The sequence below is a fragment of the Halictus rubicundus genome, chromosome 6 (assembly GCF_050948215.1).
Source record: "Halictus rubicundus isolate RS-2024b chromosome 6, iyHalRubi1_principal, whole genome shotgun sequence".
Classification (NCBI taxonomy): domain Eukaryota; kingdom Metazoa; phylum Arthropoda; class Insecta; order Hymenoptera; family Halictidae; genus Halictus; species Halictus rubicundus.
The window spans coordinates 13,553,595-13,563,281 of record NC_135154.1 but is presented as its reverse complement, the minus strand read 5'-3'; the positions used below and the strand labels follow the sequence as shown (position 1 = coordinate 13,563,281).

General features: G+C 39.8%; 1 long non-coding RNA gene across 1 annotated transcript in view; it reads right to left on the bottom strand.

The window, feature by feature from the left end:
* Positions 1 to 6,627: 6,627 nt before the first annotated feature.
* Positions 6,628 to 9,687, bottom strand: part of LOC143355332 (uncharacterized) — a 161,866-nt gene continuing 158,806 nt past the window's right edge. Inside the window, exon 3 of the long non-coding RNA XR_013082488.1 lies at positions 6,628 to 6,748. This is a non-coding gene — a long non-coding RNA (uncharacterized LOC143355332). The remainder of the gene's footprint in view (positions 6,749 to 9,687) is intronic.

The window sequence follows — 9,687 nt, the reverse complement described above, 5'->3', positions numbered from 1 at the left end:
TCCGATTATTATTGATCGTCCGATTCGCAGAAACGATCGTGTGGAGATAGAGTAACGCTCTTGGCACACTTGCCCTGGCGTGGTGTGTGCCCTAATTTAGCGTAGGAAGCGGTTTCTTTACTGCAAATTGGAGAATTCTTGAGAACAATCCTACGACAATTCTGACACTACTAAAGAAGACATTTTTGTTCGCCTTCTAGAGCCACTAGATCGATTTTTTCGTTGTTGATTACAACTGTATCAATTTCATAGCGCACTGATTACAACTATAGCAATTTTATAGTGCATTGATTACGACTATAGCAATTTTATAGTGCATTGATTACAACTATATCAATTTTATAGTGTATTGGTTACAACTACATCAATTTTATAGTGCATTGATTACAACTATATCAATTTTATAGTGCATTGATTACAACTATAGCAATTTTATAGTGCATTGATTACAACTACATCAATTTTATAGTGCATTGATTACAACTATATCAATTTTATAGTGCATTGATTACAACTACATCAATTTTATAGTGCATTGATTACAACTACATCAATTTTATACTGTATTGATTACAACTATATCAATTTTATAGTGCATTGATTACAACTATATCAATTTTATAGTGTATTGATTACAACTATATCAATTTTATAGCGCATTGATTACAACTACATCAATTTTATAGTGCATTGATTACAACTACATCAATTTTAAAGTGCATTGATTACAACTACATCAATTTTAAAGTGCATTGACTACAACTATATCAATTTTATAGTGCATTGATTACAACTATATCAATTTTATAGTGCATTAATTACAACTATATCAATTTTATAGTGTATTGATTACAACTATATCAATTTTATAGTGCATTGATTACAACTACATCAATTTTATAGTGCATTGATTACAACTACATCAATTTTAAAGTGCATTGATTACAACTAGATCAATTTTATAGTGCATTGATTACAACTACATCAATTTCATAGTGCATTGATTACAACCATACAATTGTATAGTGTATTGATTACAAATATATAAATTTTATAGTGCACTGATTACAACTATGTAGTTGTATAATGTGTTGATTGCAACTGGATTAGTCTTATGGCGTGTTCGTGACGAACGAATCAGATGAAATAATAATCTATTATCAAACACAAAAATGTACAGAAAGATAGAAGGAAAAGAAAACTGCCGATCGTGCATATGCGCTGAGAATAATGCAACTATGTACGTAATTACCGTCGGAGAACGATTGTAAGGATTTGTTGAGCGCTAGTTATGACTGCTCCGCATATCTTGTATAATGTTTAGCTTAGAATTAATTAGCGAGTTGTCGAAACATGAAATTTGAATTTAATGGAGCATACGACCACGAAGAATTTTTCTAGTAACCGATGACCCGAACTCGCACAGTCGCGTCAGCCATTTTGCTAACAGACAACGATATCGCGTCTCGCGGCCTACATGATAACCCTTTCGAGTTCGACGATAGCTCGGCTCTTGGTGTTTTTCTACCGGTCGTTTCATCGTCGTAAGGATCATCGAAAAACTATGCTGGGCAAGTTACACAAAAACAGATCTCGCAACTTCTCTGCCGGAAGTTTGCTGCGACAATAGCCGCGTTATTGGCGGGGAATTTGAACGAAGTCGCGTTCACCCATTTCACGTTCTAACGTTCAACGTTAAAGCTAATTTAGGCGTAACTTAGAGTCGGAATTTCGAACTTGTGACTGCACCGATGAATAAACTGCATTCGTGTGTATTAACACGAAGAGATGAACCGTGCCGGATTGACTTTAAAAAATGTAAAGACTTTAATCGTCGAAGTAGACTGTGGAATATTTTTAGTAGACGCTTTTAGACGGGCGGAAACTAGACGACAGGAACAGGAAAATCGATCTTGCGACCTTAAGAGTGACTATACACGCCTCCATTAAATATTCTGCGCTTGCTGTTGATTAGTTCGGAATTTTACCTACAAAATTTTGCTTGTGCTCGAAGGAAACAGTAAAATTCATGTACCAAAATGGTCGAAACTCCAGGTAAAAATTAATGCAGTTTAAAGGTGGAAGCAATTTCAGAGATCCGCGAAAATACTGAAAAATGCAATGTCCTCTTCAGTCTCTTTGGAACTGCAAGATAAAAGTAGGACTGTCAGAAAATACGTACAGATCCGGCTACAAACGTTTTCGTAAATTTAATCACCTCTGATATTCATGAGTTCAGAATTATACCAACAATATTACGCGTGCAGCCATAGAAAATATGAAAATTAAGCAAATTACTAGACGTGCACTAGATACAGTTGCGATACTCGGAAGAATAAACCGGGATTTCAACAACGGCCACAAAAACATTGAAAAATTCAATGTATCTCTTTGGAATTGCGAGATAAAAGTAGTATCGTCAGAAAATATAGATTTGCTTTAAAGAATTCTATTAAATATTCAGCTCTTGAAAGAGTCCAACATTTGACTGACCGATTGAAGCATACGTCCACGATAAAATGGCGCAGAAGAAGGTACGGCGATAATCGTTTTAAAATTAACCGTACAGCTGCATACATCTGATACAGTTAGGACGCTCGAGCGCTCTAGAACCGATTTCATCAAACCCCGCATTAAAACGCTCGAAAACCCGTTGATCCCGGCCCTCCCTTCATGGGTCGAGACAAAAGCCGGAGGACTCTCGGAAAATATAGACATCACGGTTCCGTTACAATGCTATTCATTGTTGCGAGGCTGGGGAACGGCGAGCGAGAGAGAGCCGGTGGCAAAATAGAAAAATCGATGTGACTGTAACCTAGCGCGGTTATTCCAGGATTTCTATCCCCGGACCGGTCCGATCCACATAATCGCCTGCAACGTAACATCGTCCAAATTCCTCTAAAAAAAAAAAAAGGAAGAAAAAGTCTAAAACTCAAAAGAGAAATAATCAAAATTCATCGGGGTCCACCCTTCGGGTTTCGCCCTTCGAAGATGTCCTAGAATCTAGAAGGTCGTCGGCGTAACGGTGTAACCGGATCGTTCTTCGGGATCTGCGGCATAGAGAGACATGGAAGAACCATGAAAATCGATCAGAAACCGTAACTACAAGTGACTATTCGCGGAATCGCCGGCATGGAGGAAGGCTGCAGAGAGGAGAGGCAAAGAATCGAGACCGCTGCGCAGAAACCGCGGTGGCGGCGGCGGCGGTATCGTCGTGGCCTCATCGACCTAACCTACTTTAGGCGAGGGACGCCTGCACGAGGACGACGGTGGCGCCGTCGCCCGAGGACGTCCGACGGCGACGCCACTAACTATATCTAACGGCCGTTCTCCAACGTCCTCGTACCAAGCTCCACCCCCCTTTCCCCGTCGCTCCCTCCGTCCACCCTGTTTCTCTCGATCTCTGGCTCTCCCTCTCCCTCTCTCTTCCTCTCTGACTCCGTGCCACTCTCTTGCTCGTCCGGTGCTCGTCCCCTCTCCTTCTCCCTTTCGGCCTCTATCTTTCCTCCTCCTTTTCCTTTTCTTTTTCTCCCTCTTTCTGTCGCTCCGTCTCTCTTGCTCCTTCCGCGCGCTCGTTCTCTCTCCCTTGACCTCTGTCTCTCTTGCCCTTCCACCGGCGGTCGTTCTCTCTCGTTCCCTCCGCCTTCTTCTCTATCTTTCCTCCTCCTGTTCCCTTTCTTTTTCTTCTTCTTTCCGCGATTCTGTCTCTCTCTCTCTCTCTCTCTCTCTCGCTCCATCTCCCGAGCTTCTTCTTTCTCTCGTTCTGGTCCTCTCCTTCTCCTCTTCTTTTTCTCGCTCTCTCAGCTCGGCGCTCGCTCGCCGTCTCTCCCTCTCTCCGTCGCTCTTGGTCTCTATCTTTGCTCCTCCTTTTACTTTTCTTTTTTTGTCCTTCTTTCTCTTCGCAGCACAGTCGTGCCCCCTCTTCCTCTTTCCATCGCGCTATCCCTCTATTCCTCTTTGCTTTTCCGTGACACTTCGACCCCTCTCGCCCGCCCCTCCTCTACCCCCCCCCGCCCCTTTCACTCTAATCGCGGCAAGGAAGCACGGGACCGGCTTCTTCTCTTTTCCTTTTTCTTTTTTCCTTTTTTTTTCCCGTTTTTATTCTACCCCGAACAGTAACGATTTTCGAAAGATGGAGGGAAATGTCGCTTTGCCGGGACGCGGACCGTTTCGGAATCGGTTCAGGTGGAATTTTGCATGGTCTTTGCACATGGCGAGATTCTTGACGTGACTCTTACACTCGCGTTCTAACCACCATTAATTATTTCTCGCGAGAGGGTAAAGACATGCATCGGCATGTCACAAGAAAATCAATACCGAATGCATAGTGCTCATCACTTAGCGCCTTCATAATGTTAACTACTCCAGTTTGTCTCGACTCGTTGTTAAACTTGTCGTGCGTCGCTTCTGCTAAACAACTCGATAAAACACTCAACTCCAATATCAAGAGATTCGCTACAAAATTTAAGTACACCGTTACAAACTTATCTTCAACTTCGCTGAAATCGATTAATTTCACACCACCAATTTGTGTTCGGTGCAAGCAAAATATATCATGATTAGACTTTTATGCGAAATAAATGTTATTTGCGTTCGTTCCAACCTACAGGACCAACGTGGATGGAAATAATGGAACAGTATTTTTAGATTCTTTAAATGTTTTTACTGTTTCTCTTTTTTGTTATGAACGCATACGCAGTCCAATTATATTTTCCATGTCTAGAACGATTAAAATACGAGCAATATGTTTCCTATAATTCGATCTAGTTTGATCTCGTTTACTTCGGAAAATATTTATTTAAGACCACACTGATATCTACCTTTCTACTGATTCAGTGGAACAGTTACAAGTTTCTTAACTAGCAATAGAATTGCAACCGCTGGTACTTAATTTCTCGGGTCTTTGGAGAATCCTCCGTTTATCGACTCGTTTATAGTTTCATAGCAATCGCGTAATCGGACAAGCCGTTTCGGCGATAAGCAGAGCTGCTTGACGGAAATCTCGCCATGTTTCGCGGCGAACACCAAGGATGTCCGATCAACCTGCGGTGTGCTCGTGCTTCGTTCCGCGCGATTCTTCGCTTCCAGGACATTAAATACGACGAAACGAATCGCTGACTCAGAGTGAATCATTCGCGGTGAGCTCGCCGAGCGAGGGATGATCGAGGGAACGAGCTCCGCGATCCTCGAGGAATTTTGGGAAGAGGCATACACGACCGGGAATTTAGCGATCGAGCGTGACAGATCGTCTTTATAGACTTTGGTAAGAAAGACAATATCCTCGAACAACGAAACGTTGATTCAAGAAACCACTTCTGCGATCCTCCAGAAATTTTGGGAAAACAAGTAACAATTTTTAAAATATACGATTAACAAAATGTATAATCGAGCACGTGGAATTGTCTCTTCAGCTTTCGCTTTTTAAAGAACATCCTCAAGCAACGAGACACTGATTGGGAAATTAAATATTTATCGTGTTTTGGAAAAGGACAGAAAACTTATTTTTATTATGATCCTTAAAGGATTGTTTTTTGTGGCTTTTGTTGTCGTAGAAAATATTTTTAAAAAATGGTGTATTGATCGGAAAAATATTGAAATAGTGAAATTAGCGAAATTTCGCAGATTTCAACGTCTTTTAGCAACGAGACACTTATGGGGAATTTAAATATTTATTGAGTTTTGGGAAGGGACAGAAAACTTATTTTTATTATGATCCTTAGAGGATTGTTTTTGTGGCTTTTGTTGCTGTAGAAAATATTTTTAAAAAATGGGGTATTGATCGGAAAAATATTGAAATAGTGAAATTAGCGAAATTTCGCAGATGACCCAGTTCTACACTGACTCACGGTATTGTCTCTCAGCACCTATCGCTCACCCTTCAACATTAGTCACCAGAATAAGCAGTGGATACTCCAAAACATCGTTTGAGTCACGCGACTCCTTTCACCGTTAGCCTAAGATTCCGAAGCGAATACAAAACAGCTGCAACCGTAGGACGAGGACACAAACAATGCACGAGGCGCTATGAAACAGTCATGCTTGTAATTCTCAGTTTGTAAGTTCTTCTGTGAGCGTTCGACTCATCAGTTATCGCCAGTCTATTAAACTGAGTATATTCTGCGTTAACACGTGCGCAAAATTGTTCCGGATATACTAACCAGAAACCTGCCCAATTTTTAACGACAATTTTACCGTGAGCACAACACAGTTCATACCTAAACAGTATGTAATAGATATACTATTAAAAAATTAGAATTAATTTCCATTTGGATATGAACAGACTTGGTAGACGTTTGGAAATTGGAGCGAGGAATAAAAACGAAAAATTTGTAACATTCGACAGGGCAGCGGTGTGATAAAATCGAAAATAATTTCTCGATTTCCGGAATCTCGGCGGGTCGAGGCTTGTCTCCAACACCTGTTCAAAAAATTGCTAATAACGGGATCCGTGGTAATGTTCCTGGTCCCGAACGGTGAACGCTGCTCTCCCGCGACACAGACGAAAGAAGAAACAGTTCCTTCCACGGCTGAAATTAACTCACCGAGAAACCGTTGGAAGCGTACGGCACCGCATATGTGTGTAAATCAGAGAGCATGTGATTCACTGCATGACTCAAGTTCTAGCTGCGGGTGAAGGCGCGCCCGGATCGCACATTTTCCAATAAGAGCCGCCCCTGGCATCCACGATGCTTAATGTCGCAGGAAAAATCGGCTTCTGTGGTCTCCTGGACTCATTCCTCATCAATTTCTGTAAAGCAAAAGTACATTCTCAATTAGTTTCATTTATAATATGCACCAATAAAAGCTGAAACTGCATGGCGATGTTTGTGACACACTATTTAACCGACTAATTATCGTCTTTACTCATCTACTTTTCCCTTTTATTTTTGTTATTAAATTTTTCTGTATATCTCTTCTGATTTTAATTGTGTTTTTGTATTTTTAAAAATTTTTTCGTAGACCTCAAATTTGATAGACCTGCATGATGATGATATTTCACTTATCACCCTCTAATTTTCATCTTTCCCCATCTACTTTGACTTTTATTTTTGTTATGAAATTTTCCTGGGTATCTCTGTTGATGTCAATTGTGTTTTTGTATTTTTTAAAAATTTTTCGTGGACTTCAAATTTGATAGGATTTGATAGGACTTCAATTTTCATCTTTCTCCATCTTACTAAAATTATTGAAGAAAGAGAGAAATTAAAAATTTTAATTTTGCATAAAGAGCTTGTACCATGGAAGAAATATTAGAAACTGTAGATTGAAATTCATTCGTATTGAAGATAAAAGATAGTAATTCTAAAAGACGGTAATAAAAATAATGATAATAATTGGTCACTCGAAATGAGAGTGTTAGACATTCTCACATATGTCTCAAGAATAATTTCCTAAAAGACTTAAGTATTTAAGTGCGTACGGTCTTCTTTCGTCGATTGTATTACATTTTAATGCCTCGGCAATCGAATAAATATAAAGAATGAATAAATAAGCTTGTCGACTGCGCGTTTCGTCGCGTTCGTTGCAAACGAAACTACATATATATATGGCAGAGAGGAACGATACAGCTTTTCAATTTTGAATTTCATACAATCGGGCCAGGCGAATATATATATGTATAGTCTGATTGATTTGGACGATCTGGATGCGTTCATTTCGCGGCCCGCAATTTTTTCTCGTTTCGTTTTTCTTGTCCGGTGGTTAATTGAACTGTTGTATGGGATTTTAGTGACGAGTTATCGGTAATTATTTAAACAATCGTCCACAGTACATTTTCAGCTTGGAATTAAAATCTGGGCGATTCATGATTCGTATTAATCATATTTTACTTTGCATACTGTTGGTATTACACAATAATGTACGTAACTGATGTACAGTCAACGTTTATACGGGGTGTTCCAAAGTTCTGCGATCAAACTTCCGCGAATAAGTTTGAATGAATTGATTCGAACGTTCGTAATCAGTGCTGTCAATCGGAAGTTAAACATTTAAATACATTAACTAAATAAACATTTGTAACACAGGTTCTTCCGTATTGTATACAGTTAATTCAATTTCGTAGTAATAAAAGAACGATTTAATTTAACTTGGTTATATTTTTAAATTAATCAGTGTGGCTATTTCTTTTTTTATTTTCTGAACAATTATCAATGATGTTATTTTACGCTTTGGTTTGTTGATATTTTTAGTCGATGTGATGATCCCTTCTTTTCCTGAGCAATCGAGCAATAATGATCAATGATAAAGTTTCAGAACATTGTTACGAACAGGAATACAATTCAGTAAGGAATTTTTCTAAGCATTTACATAGCCAGTCCAACACGGTGCCAGATCCTGAAGACCATCAGAGTCGACAGCACGGATGAAAGTTGCTCTAGCTAGCCGGCTAGAGTCTGGTCTGGCTACTTTCTAAATTTAGGACGCCTTGCTTTCACGCGCCGAATTTCTGGACGAAATAACGTCTACGTAACATCTTGGAATACGGAACTATTATTTACCCCTTCTGGCTAACCACGTTCATAAAAACCCATCGACAATACCTTATAAATTAATTACTTCATTAAAACCCCTGAACCCCAGAAAAATCTAAATTCGTCTAAAATATTCACTCGTGTAAAAATAACTAAAATTTTTACTATCGTAAAAAGATAAATAACAACTGGTAACTCACAGAGGTTACATTTTCTGGAGACAAATAAATTAACAATAGGTATCCATGGGCTTTTTAATGATCTAACTCGCAGTATTCAGAGAAATAATAATTCGTGTAGCGGTGGGGATAAGCTCGAACGACCATAAATACGCACAATTTTATTCCGATATAAGGCGACGCTTTTCATTTCGAAATAAGGAAATCTCTATCCCCTCTTCCTCTTCTTCATCCGAGATACGACGAAAGCCGGTCCCGAGCCACCGCCTTATATCGAGAGAGAACTGCAGTGAAATATCGGCGCGGGTCAGAAATGACAGAAATGAGAAGGCCTGAAAGAAAATGTATTAAAAACGGAATAATCGAATTACCTCGACCTCCGCGTTGACAATGAAAATTTTCCCACGGCGTGTTCATTAACTTCGATCACGAAAAATATATTAAATGCAAGACGACAGGCTACCGATCATCGGCACAGTGATTAAACACGCGGTCCATTTAAAAATGTCTACAAACTTTCGAGCGATAATGCGCGCGTACTAATTCGGTGGTGAATCTAGCCCCGTAGACCCGTCGACGAGTGGACAGATAATAAATTATTAATCGGCCGATGACACGAGAGACGCGTGGCGCTTTGTTTCTGACAGATCCGCGATATTAAAACCCGCCATGAGTGTCTTTTTCATCGTATTAAATTTCCATCAACGCCTCGTTCGGAAAGCTGCTCGCGCTATACGACGCACGCGTTGATTTATTATGTTCGAGTGTACAAGGAATGACGAACGACGGAATGTGTTGAAAAAAAGAAGAAAGAAAGAAAGAAATAAAAATCGTAATCGGTGGTTTCTCGCCGGTTATCGGCATATCTTATTATGTCACCGAAGCGTCGAAGCCGTGAAATTACTTTCTCCGCGTAACTCCGACGATTAGACCGCGCCGATTGTTATGCACGAGCACCTGGGCGACATAGTAAACGCGATCTTTCGAAATCGCTTCGAATTATCCCGCTCGAAACAATGGTTTGATAATGACGCTGA